Here is a 13,141-nt window from a genome sequence, read left to right on the forward strand (position 1 = left end):
GGATTAGAAGAATTATTAGAAGAATATCAAGGGCCTGAATAAACTGCTGAAAGAAGATTCCTGAGTCGCGTCTTCCTTGCGGGCAAGGGGGTCGTGACACATGGGGGCAGGAAAGATGGTGCAATGAGATAGACATCATTACCCTAGGTACATGTGTGACTGCACATATGGCGTGATGCTACATCCTGTATAACCAGAGAAATGAAAAGTTGTACTGCGATTGTGTACAATGAATCAAAAAGCATTCTGCTGTCATATATACCTAATTAAAATAAATTAATTATTTAATATAAATAAATAAATAAGCTGAAAATATATTACCTTAAGACTTTTACCAGTAATTTAGTAACTTTATTATATCTTGATAATTGATTGCCCTGTTTTGATTAAGTCTACTTCCATAATTAATAGGAAGTTCTTCCTAAATTGAATTAAAATCAGCTAATTATTTATCTAAATAAATAAATAAAATAAAATCCCAGTGACATTCTTCATAAAACTAGAAAAAACAATCATAAAATTCATTTGGAAAAATAAGAGACTCAGAATAGTCAAAGCAATCTTTAGCAAGGAGAGTGAGGCATCACAACACCAGAACTTAAACTATACTACAGAGTCACTAATAAAAAACAGCATGGTATTGGTACCAAAATAGACATATAGACCAATGGTACAAAATAGAAAACACAGAGACAAATCAACATAAATACAGTCATCTCATACTAGACAAAGGGGCCAAAAATATTCACTAGAGAAAAGATAGCCTTTTCAATAAATGGGTGCTAGGAAAATTGGAAATTCACATGTGACAAAATGAAATTAAATCCCTATCTCTCACCCTGCATGAAACTCCACTCAAAGTAGATCAAAGACTTAGGTGCTAGACTAGATACACTGAGCCTAATCGAAGAAAAAGTAGGCTCAAATCTTTACCACATTAGCTTAGGATCTGAATTCCTTAACAAGGATCCTAAAGCACAAGAAGTAAAATCAAGAATGAATAAATGGGATGGATTCAAACTAAAAAGCATAGCAACAAAGAAAAAATGTTAATGTGAAGAGACAGCCTACAGAATGGGAGAATATCTTTACCACATACACCTCAGATAGTGCATTAATCTCCAGGGTATATAAAGAACTTAAAAAATTCAACACCATAAAAACAAATGATCCAATCAATAAATGAACTAAGAAACTGAACAGACACTTCACAGAAGAAGAAATACAATTGATCAACAAATATATGAAAAACTGTTCAACATCTCTAGCATTTAAAAAGTGCAAACCAAAACTACTCTAAGATTCATCTTACTCCAGTCAGAATGTCAATTATCAAGAATACAAACAACAACAAATATTGGTGAGGATGTAGGCAGAAAGGTACACTCATACATTGCTGGTAGGGCTCAAAATTGGTGCAACAACTCTGGAAAGCAGCATGAAGATTTCTCAGAAAATGTGGAATGGAACCACCATTTGACTCTTAGTTTTATACCCAAAGGACTTAAAAATCAGCATAGTACAGTGACGCAGCCACATCAATGTTTATAACAGCTCAACTCACTTTAGCTAAACTATGAACCAACTTAGTCATCGAAGGACAAATGAACGGATAAAGAAAATGTGGTATACACACAATGAAATATTATTCAGTCTTAAAGAGGAACGAAATCATGGCATTTGCAGGATGGAGCTGGAGAATATCACGCCAAGCGAAATAAGCCAATCACCAAAAAATTAAGGATGAATGTTTTCTCTGATATGCAGATGCTAATTCACAATAAGGGGCAATCTAGAGAAGAATAGAGTTACTTTGGATTGGACAGAGGGGAATGATGGGAGGGGAGGGATAGGGGGCTAAGAACAAGAGTAGAATGATCCTGATATCGTTACCCTAGGAGCACATATGACTACATGACCAGTGTGATTATACATTGTGTACAACCAGAAGAATGCCAAATTATTAACTTCATTTCATGTATGATCTGTCAAAATGCATTCTACTGTCATGTATAACTAATTAGAACAAATAAAAACATACTACAAGTAAACAGCAGAAATACCAGTAGAGGGAAGCAAACAGGGAGAGTGAAGATGAGAGAGAAAGGGGAGTATTGGGTACCGATTTAGAACAAATTATAATCCATGCTTTTATAATTATGTCAAAATGTATTCTACTGTTATGTATAACTAAAAAGAACTAATAAAAATACATAAAACTATAAAGAACTCTCCAGTATTCTGATATGTGAATCATTGCCGTACACTCAATTTATTTCAGGTCAAATAAAACAAACTTCAACAAAAAAAATAAATGTGCAGTGTGCCCACATTTACATGTCGAATGCTCACACATTCTTCTCAGACTCAAGGTTTGGAATAATCTGTGACTTTTACATCATTTTAGATTCTGTATTGAAGCAATTCTTACCACCCTTCCTTTGAATGACAGCTGACATTTACTCACTATGCTCTGCTTCCATCTCTGGCTTTGGTTCTTTGTCTTTGGATTGTTCACTAAGTTCTTTTTCCAAGTCTGGCTTCTGTTTCCCCTCTTTGGCTTCTCATCCAATTATCATTGGAATGGTGTCCTAACTGAGCTTTCTCTTTTCAAAGAAGCCTATCACTAAATCAATTTTCCTGAAAATATATTTTCAATCTCACTACTTTGTCAAATGTTAAAAAAAATAATACTTTCTTTTCTCTAACTAGCCTTCACCAATTTTAAGACAGAAGCCAAAAACTGAGAAAGTATATTTGTGACATATTTGAGGGATTAGCGGCTAAACTGCTAATACAAGAGAGATGCTTGCAGTTTAGTAAGCAAAAGACTGAGAAAATATCCAGTATCAATTAAAAAATATAAGAAGATGATGCAGACAACAAATGTGCAAGTTGATCATGATTGCAAATTAAAATACAGCTCATTCTTATAAAACTCTCAGGTTGGTCAGCATTTAAAAAACTGCTGATATTCATTTATCAATGGAGGAGTGGAGAAACAGGCTCTCTAATGACTGTTCCTGGATTAAATATAAATTGTTACACACTTTCTAGAGAAAGATTCCATAATGCATTTTCAAAATTGAAAAGAATATATGCTCTTTGACCTTGGATTTACAATTTTAGAAATTTATCCTAAGGAAATAATCTTACATTTGCCCAAAGAGGAATCTATTCAGATGTTTGCCTTAAAAACATGGAAAGGGAAATATCAGACAAACATAAACAAATAAAGTGGTTTGGGAAGTTGCATAATCTCCATTTGGTAGAATATTTGTATGCCATCTTCATAAGGCTATAGAAGAATAATATTGTAGACTGAGAAATAAATTCATGATACAGTGGTGGGTAACAAAAATGAATGTACATAAATAGAAAATTATGACTCAGTATACACAACCCAAAGTACTAACAGTAGTTTTCCTTAAGTGGTGAATGAAATTGCTAGTGATCTTTCTTTTATAATTAAAAAAATAAAACTATATATCTTATACACTATGGAATATTTGACAGAACATGAATGATTATTTTAATTGTAACAACGTATGATGTTTACCTCTATGCTGAAGGAATATCTGAGGGCTGTAGCACTACAGATCTCAAACATGGTAGCTAGCCTTTCTTCATATCTCCTCATTTCCCCTCCCTCCCTCACAACACATTGGGTTGTTGAATCTACAAGATCTATATACCTTGGGACTCTAGCTGGGTGGATGGTTATTTCTATACCGTGGTTACATATTTCTTCAATATTTTAGTCCATTGCTGTGTTCAAGATGTTGCTTCAGGAAAAACATGTACTGTGTCAACCTGATCAGCTAAATGCAATCCAAATAATAAATGAAGTGAGAAACATTGGAGTTGGATTTCCTGAATATTCTACCATGTAACCTTAAGGATATCATTTGTGTGTGTGTGTGTGTGTGTGTGTGTGTGTGTGTGTGTGTGTATGTGTGAACAAGAATGTGAAACATATATCTCACATAAAAAAGTATACTTATGGGGCTATAACTTCAGATTTCAGCTGCTTCAGATCATCAGAGACATGAATGGTTTGGAGAAATCCTCAGAAATTGATAAAAAAATTGTTTTTTTTTCACATCCTTTCCTATCCCCCTAGTCTTACAGAGATAATGAGAAAAACTAGGGCAAGAAGTTCTTAAGAATTTGAGGCCATTATACAAAAAAATCAATAATGTGTTTTAAAAGGAAAGTAATATATCAACATTTTCAGAGTGCACTCATAAGTACTGCAAAGGATGCTACTTTTTTTAGTGTATACCATATGCTCTGCTCCTTCTTACACATTAACTTCCTTGAAGCTGCATCTCCATCCATCCTATAGGATATATATAGAAAAGAGTTTAGTCTAGCTAGTTTAGCAGAAATAATAAAGCAAATTAAATATCTCTTAGAATCTCTGAAAGCTGGGAAACCAGACTTGAATGCTGTAATGACAGCCTTAGACATGAAAAATTATTCTGGGAAGTTAAAAAGCGTAAAGGAAATGGTTATTAATGGCATCATTTCTACAAACACATTAGAAAATACATTCACTATTATCACTCAACTTTCACATGTTATCTTCATCCAAGTTTATGGCTGTAGTTGAAACTCAAAAGAAATGTGCCTTCACATATACTGACATCTAATGATGCTGAAATGACTTTACAAATAACAAGACACTCAAAAAACGTAAGTTATCAATTACAAGGTAAGCTAGGTTATATTTTTGTTCACAACTATTTGATTTCCACTCTTGCCATCCCCATAGACAGAGGATTTACCCCATGCCTCTTTGACTTTGGGCTTAGCCATATGATTTGATTTGGCTGAGGAAGTGTCAGTGGCTGTGACATGAAGCTGTTCAAACAGAAGCATTAATGCCATTCTTGTATTAGCTCTGTCCCACATGAGCAGTTATTCTCTGCCATGAGAATATCACGTCCGAGATAGTGTCTCCCTTTAGAAGGGATCCAGGAGTTACAGGACTCATAGAGTGGGCTTAACCCAGTGGAGTTTTGCAGAAAGTAAACCTCAAATTATATATGCATAAAAATGTGTTTTGTGAAGAGCCAACAAAATTTTTGGTTTGCTTGTTTGCACAGTAAATGCTAAAATACAGCTAAACAGGATTTTTTTTATAAGTAGGGTAATATTTTAGAAGTTCCTAAATTAGGAATTCATGGCTACAGAAAATTCCTACAATTAAAACTGTTGAGTTAATTTTACTTCCAGGTATAAACCCTATTAATTTATTTCTCCCTGAAAAAGACTTTCTAGCAAAAAAGTATATTCCATGGGGCTTTGGTCTAGTAAAGAGTATGTAGTGTGTATAGCATGCTTTATATAACACATGAACATCTTTAGAGAATTTCCTGGGTTGCATTCTATAATCTTTTTTTATCCTAACAGATTTGAGATTCAAATAAAATTGAATAATTTTTTAAAAATTGAATAAATTTCATAAATTTCATAAGTTATGATAATTAGAATGGACTTCCTTCAAGACAATGGTCAAAGTTCTATGAACTAAACCTTACGACTATTGCTGGACATGCTCAAATATAAGAAAAAAGAATTTCTCCTAAAATACTAACTCTTATGAAAGAAGGAATAATTATTATATATTCAATTTCTTATAAAGTCTTACTCATTGCTGTTCCTCTCTCAGTTTACATATTTGTGCTCTTCAAGTAGTATTTGGGGGAGATACATTAACCTAGAATCACATCTCTCAAAGTTAATATTGAATACTTGATTGACTAATTAATGAGAAAGCAAGAAACATATTTCTTTATTCCTCCTGTCACTATGATTTTACAATTTCAAGTAAACAAGTCTTTTAAAAATTACTTTAAAAGCAAAGCAGAAAGTAGTTATACCAGGGAGATCATGAATACATGTCCATAGGACAATATAAAAACCAAAGTACTAATTAATGTTTTATGATTGCATACTCTCAGAATACATTTTCAATGAGAACCTCATATATAGATCCAATAGTACTTCATCTTAGAAGTGTAGTCCAACAGGAAATGATATACTGTAGACAGGGCATTAGAGAATTCAACAGGAAACTCTGATGATATTTAAGAACATTTCTGAAGACACAAAGGAGAGCATGAGTAAAATAGTATCAGTAAAATTAAAACCAGTGTATTTCTATAGTCATAAGGAAATTAAATAATACATGATTTTGACAATATGCTTATAACTTTACTAAATGTTAATGTGGCAGAGTTAGTGCAAATATAAAACTTCCTTTTGGATTTTCTCCTTGGGAACGATGACTTATGTACTGGGTTATCTTAATAGGAAAACATGGCATACGTGCCATTCTGAATCATTTCCCATCAACATTTACTATTATTAATTAATTCATCTCTTCCTAACAAATATTGGTTTACTCATTTGTTCCTCTATAACAAGTCCAGAATGTAATTTACAAGAGGAATTATTTCCTAACTTTGGAATCCTAAAGATTCCATGAAAAGGCAGAGTTCTTATTTAATTATTCTAATGTGAGATTCTTTTTGTTTTGGTTAATGGAGTAACCAGAATTCAAGAGATAAAAGGTAGCTGTCTCCTTAGGTTCTGATCCAATTCTTTGGGTCAATAATTTAACTGCTGTCACTGATAAAAAGAAGGTAGCTAAATTGGTTTCTTTTAACTATCACATTTTAAAACTGAACCTTCATTGAAACCACAAAAGCATATTTCTTTGAAAATGGTATCAAAACAAAACCAAACCCTGAATAATACCTTTGAGGATTTTTCTCCCTTGGTTCTTAGGTTCCAGAGTTATAGGTTGACATTTACTGCTAAGACATAAATAGAAAACACTTTCCTATTGACCTGTGAATAGATCGATAGAAGCCCACGTGGTTTAAACCTTTTGGAATAATGACTAAAAGGACTGTCAAATTTACACCAAGAATTTATACCCATGTCCTTTCTAGGAAAACATGGTCAGATATAAAAATAATCCAATGATTCTCTTGGGGACTACTTCAGATGAGTTTGGCTCATATTTTCATTTTAAAAGATCAGGGTTTTTGTTTTTGTTTTTTTAAAGCACTTTTATTTTTGGACAATTTTTACCCAAAATATTTTCACAAAGTTGGGTATGTTTGTAAGCTCACTAAACTCCCACTCTCACCTTCAATCTCTTTTCCTGAGAAGCTTGTTAATGTCCCAGAAAAATCAGCCCCCAGCTAATCCCTGTTTCTTCACACATATGGAAGCTATAACAATACAAAGGTGTCCTAGAGCTTTGCAACTGAGATGTGGTCTGTGTTACTAACTCAGACATCCTATATCAGGATCTGCATTTTTAAGAGTAGTCCCAGGTGATTATCTTGTACTTTAAATTGGAGGAATTGTCCTTATGGTATTTGTTGTTGATGTTGTTACCTTTTAGTGCAATGGTTCTAGTCCTAGCTGTACATTAGAATCACTTGAGGAGCCCAGTGAATCCCCAAGTGATTTTAATGTACAAAATTCCCATCCTGAGGCCTTCACCACACACCTGTCTACATCAGAATCTTGAGAGGTGGGTGGGCCCAGGCATCAGTATGTTTTAAGGATCTCCAAGTGACTCCAATGTCCAATCAAGGTTGAAATCTTTAGTGTGCATCAGAATTACCAGTTGGGTTTATTTATTTTTTATTTTTTTTATTGTTGGTTGTTCAAAACATTACATAGTTCTTGATATATCATATTTCACACTTTGATTCAAGTGGGTTATGAACTCCCATTTTTACCCCTTTTACAGATTGCAAAATCACATCAGTTACACTTCCATTGATTTACATATTGACATACTCAAGTCTGTTGCATTCTGCTGCCTTTCCTATCCTCTACTATCCCCCCTCCCCTCCCCTCCCCTCTTCTCTCTCTACCCCCTACTCTAATTCATTCCTGCCCTTCAATAGACGAATGGATAAAAAAATGTGGCATTTATACACAATGGAGTATTATTCTGCATTAAAAAATGACAAAATCATAGAATTTGGAGGGAAATGGATGGCATTAGAGCAGATTATGCTAAGTGAAGCTAGCCAAGCCCTAAAAAACAAATGCCAAATGTCTTCTTTGATATAAGGAGAGTAACTAAGAACAGACTAGGGAAGAAGAACACGAGAAGAAGACTAACATTAAACAAGGATGAGAGGTGGGAGGGAAAGGGAGAGAGAAGGGAAATTGCATGGAAATGGAAGGAGACCCACAGGGTTATACAAAATTACATACAAGAGGAAGTGAGGGGAAAGGGAAAAATAATACAGTTGGGTTTCTTAAAACACAGATTTTTGGCTCCTGTTGCATAGTTTCTGATTTTGTAGAGAATGGATACTGGATCTAAGATGATTCATTTTAAACTTTCGTGTTGCTGCTACTGCTGTTCTGGTGACGACATTTTGAGAACAATTTGGTGGGTGTGATTCAAATGAAAAATTTTAAAAAATATTGTCTAGTAAAAAATGTTACTCTATTTTCAACATATTTCTTCATACTACCTTATAAATATTGTTGGATTTAATATTTATAACCCATAACACCTTAAACTTTTTTACTCTGAAACCTGTGTTTACCATAGTTCAGAAATACAGAGTTATGCCATCGATTTTTTCAGCACTCAGAACAGTTCCATTTTTTAAAAATCAAGCTTCTTAGTAGATAAGTATACCTGAACACAGCAGAAGAACTCTTGTATTGTCTCACACATAAACTTGGGGAACACCTCATATCCGAACCATAATACTCATTGTCTCATATTAATAGAGCACTAGTCAGTCTCCTGTTGGTTTACTGCTATTTACCCTGTCCTGTCCTCAATCAGGAATCGACTTAGGCACTAAAATTCAAACTGCTTATCACCTGCAAATCTTGTTCCTGTTTATAAAAAATTGCCAATATTTTCCATTACCTATTAAATAAAGAAAAAAATCAAAATGGCATTCAATATACTTCCAGTATCTGCCCCTAGGTTTACCTTTCCAGGCTGCCTCCCACAACTGATCTTCATAAATCTGCTGAATTTCCAGACCCATGGAATTCTCATGATTCCATGAACAAGCTATCTCTTTTCATTCCTTCACACACACACACACACACACACACACACACACACATACATATAAAGAAAATATACATATGTATGTTTTTTTTTTAGTTTCTAGATAGTTTCATAATACACAATTAGAAAAGGTTTCTTCTATCCTCAAGTAGAAATAATAATTCAGTCCATTTCACTGTTTAACATTTTCCTGATGTTAGTTTTGCATCAATATGTCTTACGTTACTCATTGTAGTATCCTTCACTGATTTAGCAGAATCTGATTGTCAAAAAAATTTGTTGAACTGGTTATGTGATAAAGTTATAATCACATCTTAGTTCTCTATCCCTCAGGTTTTTATTATACCCCATTTCAAACATATACCCCCAAAAGCAAAATCAAGAAAAACTTTCTTCAATATAGTTGGAGAATTATTATTTTCCACTGGAAATTTATATAGAATAGGAAATTACTGATAGCATCTCTGTAAATTATTGTGGAATTTCCATAAGATAATAAGTGCTAAATCTTCAATCAAGATTTGAAGCCATACTTTTGCCCACCTCTACTGTGAGAAAAGATTTGGGATAATAAAATTATGGAAAAAACTCCTTTTCTCATTAGACAACAGCTATATTCTCTCGTGTATCTAAAATAACAAAAAATGACAGTAATGTGGGTGAAATTTCAAATACAGTTCTTTCAAATATATTTTTCCATCCATGTTGAAATTAAGGAGAAATTTTTTTTTTTCAGTTGAGCAAAGACACACAAGGAAACTAAGTTGTTTCTGTGTGATAATCAGTGACAGGATTAAGATACAGCTACTATCTGCTTTATTACGTGCCAGAAGACTTTACAGCCAATGGCTTCTTTCCACTTAAATTATATCACTGGTCTAGAGCATGCCAAGACCATGATAAAGCAGGATTAATTACGACATATTCATACAATGACTTAGCATAACTTGGTAGATTTTGTTTTCTAGTATTTCCCATGTCTCCCTCTCCTCTCTTCTTCTCAATGTGCTTCCTCTATGCTATTAGTCTCTCTTTTATTTTCATGAAATCACTTTTTCAATTCTTTTTTTCTCTCTCTGGCTTTCACATATGAGAGAAAACATTTGACCCCTTACTTTATGAGTCTGGCTTAATTCTCTTAGCATAATGTTCTCTAGTTCTATCCATTTATCTGAAAATGACATAATTCCTTTCATCTTTATGGCTGGGCAAAACTCTGTGTGTGTGTGTGTGTGTGTGTGTGTGTGTGTGTATAGATCTCCACATTTCCTTTAACCACTGTTAATGGAAACCTACGATGGCTTCATAACTTGGCTATTGTGAATTGTGCTACTATAAACATCCATATGTATGTATCACTGTAGTATGCTGATTTTAGTTCTTTAAATAAATACCAAGAAGTGGGATGGCTAGGTCATATGGTGGTTCTATACTGGTCTTTTGAAGAATCTCCATACTGCTTTTCAAAGAGGTTGTACTACTTTTCAGTCCCACCAACAATGTATAAACATACCTTTTCCTCCAGTTTGAGATTCCTTCTCATTACCTCCTCCCAGCATGTATTCTTGAAGATTGCCACTCTAAATGGAACAAGGTGAAATCTCTGTGTATTATGGGTTATGGCAACAGAATTGCCTGATACAGAACAGATAATTAAATTTGGAACCTGAGACCAACCCTAAGCTTAGGGAGAAAGCTTTCAAAGGGGCCACCTTCTCAGAGAATGAATCAAGATTGTATTACAGGAGGAAACAGGCTAGCAACTGAGGTCAGCCCATGCAAGATCTTTGGAGATTTTCTCTCTTTCTCTTGGACACTAGTGTCCAGTCTTTGCTGCTCTCCATCCCTCACATTGCTATTCCAGTTTGAGATTCCTTCTCATGACCACGAAGCCTTCATTGAGTCTGAAATATTTAGTTCTTGGTGGTATTACTGAAATCATGAAGGACAGTAAAGAGAAGTGGGACTTTCATCAAATGGCAATCAAAATGTGATCATGGGAAGACAGTGGCACTGGAGTTCTGGGGGGAAATCAGAGTAAGTGGCGACTCCAGTCTGCAAGAGAGTACCCGAGAGAAGGAAGTACCAAGAAGCACCTGCCACTTGGTTTTTTGGTTTGAATGAACACAGGACTAAAATTACCCTCTGTCTTTTCCACTGCTAACTATCCCTCAGAAAGACGAACTTTAAAAGGAGAGGTGATGAGTTACAATTTAAAGTAAACAGATTGTATGGCTTCTATTTATTTTATTGATTACACTTATACTAGTTTTATCAGTTGTACAAGATCAGTTCAAATAATTAGATTGCTCAGAAAAAAATGTTTTTATTGTTACATTGAAGAAAAGCATAAAAAATATACTATTGTAGTCACTGAGCAAGTATTTTCATTTAAGAAACATCAGTACTTAACATTTTTAAAGTAGCTTTCAATGTTAGGACTTTTCTCCTTTACCTCTACCGCCTACTGTTCTCTCATTTCTTATCTATTGAAGTTAGATAATTTAAAAAAAAATCATTGTTTTAGTAGTCACCATAAGTATCAAGATAGTCATACAGTTTTGCCAAGCCATCTGTTCTTCTCTGGAAAGTGTCTGCTGCCTGGGATCCACACAGCTATTAACTACACATGCATCCACAGACACAGGACTTCAGAGAGAATGTAAACCATTTTCCTATTCTTACATTATGCACATTTAGTTACTCTGCTGGTCTAAATTATCTTCATCCACTAAAGGCATACATCATGTTCTTCCCAAGCAAATTGTGGTAATAAATATTTAAGTGTCTAAGGTGGGTTCCAGTACATTAGAGGTACACTTTAAGATGATATTATTTCTCTCTGGAAGCTTTTACAACCCATTAGAGAAGTACAGCTTGGGTACTATTAGTCATTAACTAGAATAGATTGAAGGACAATTTTGAAGTTGCAACACAAGGATTTGTTTTCTATTGGGAATAGAATTTCAAATTAATCAGCTCAGAAGTTTTGGCATCTCTGAGGTTTTATACTTCAGAACTAAATTTCAAAACAGAGTTACTGTTTTTGTGTTTGCAGCTGTGTGTTGCATGTAGTCTTTTATTTTAAATTCCTCCCAGCCCTTTTACTTTTTATTTTGAGACAGGGTCTTGCTAAGTTGCTTAGGGCTTCACAGAGTTGCTGAGGTTGGTCCCAAATTTATGATCCTCCTGCCTTAGCCTCCCAAATTGCTGGCATCACAGGTTTGTGCCATAACATCCAGCCATATGTGGTCACTTAAATACACATTTAAATTAATTATAATTAAATAAAATTAAAAATTAATTCCTCAAGTACACTAGCCATATTTAAAGTGCTCAAATTTTACATGTGGTTAGTTGCTACCATATTGGACACGGCAAGTATTTTCCACCATCCCAGGAAGTTCAATTGAACTTTGCTGGTAATTTTCTTTGTCTCATTATTTTCTTCCCTCTACATTTTCCACATCAAAATGTAATTCATTATTGTAGAATTTCGTAATGGCATATCCCATTGTCTGATTAAATAAATTGGAAGACAGTTTGGTGACACAACTGCATCCTTTGGTCTTTGTTTGTTTTCATTATCATTCTTAGACTTAGGATACAATGATGATAATCTCCCTTTAGTCCATATGCATACTGAAATTATCATCATGATTGTGAGAAAAGGAAATCCAGTTGCTTGTTGTCTTCTTATGGTGATTTATTATTTCTTGATGTTGTGGGGAATAATGACATAGAATCTGAGAAATAATGCATAATTAAATGAAAACGCATTTCCCCTCCCTTTCCAGAGAACATGCGACCAGGGAAGTCTCAAATAGTTCCATGAATTAGAGATTCATTGGAGATTCAGGCTGCTTGGTCAGTTTTCTTTGGATAGTAAGTTTACATATCTCACAGTTTCTCATCATGTGGTCATGAGGACAAACATTTTTTTCTGAGAAATCTAAGATTTTTGTTGTTATTGTTTCTTTCCTCTTTTGAAGGTAATTGTATTTTGAAAATGTATGAGATTAGGAATTTCTATCATTTGAACTGAAATAATATTTACTT

Source organism: Ictidomys tridecemlineatus, chromosome 9 (genome assembly GCF_052094955.1).
Source record: "Ictidomys tridecemlineatus isolate mIctTri1 chromosome 9, mIctTri1.hap1, whole genome shotgun sequence".
Lineage (NCBI taxonomy): Eukaryota > Metazoa > Chordata > Mammalia > Rodentia > Sciuridae > Ictidomys > Ictidomys tridecemlineatus.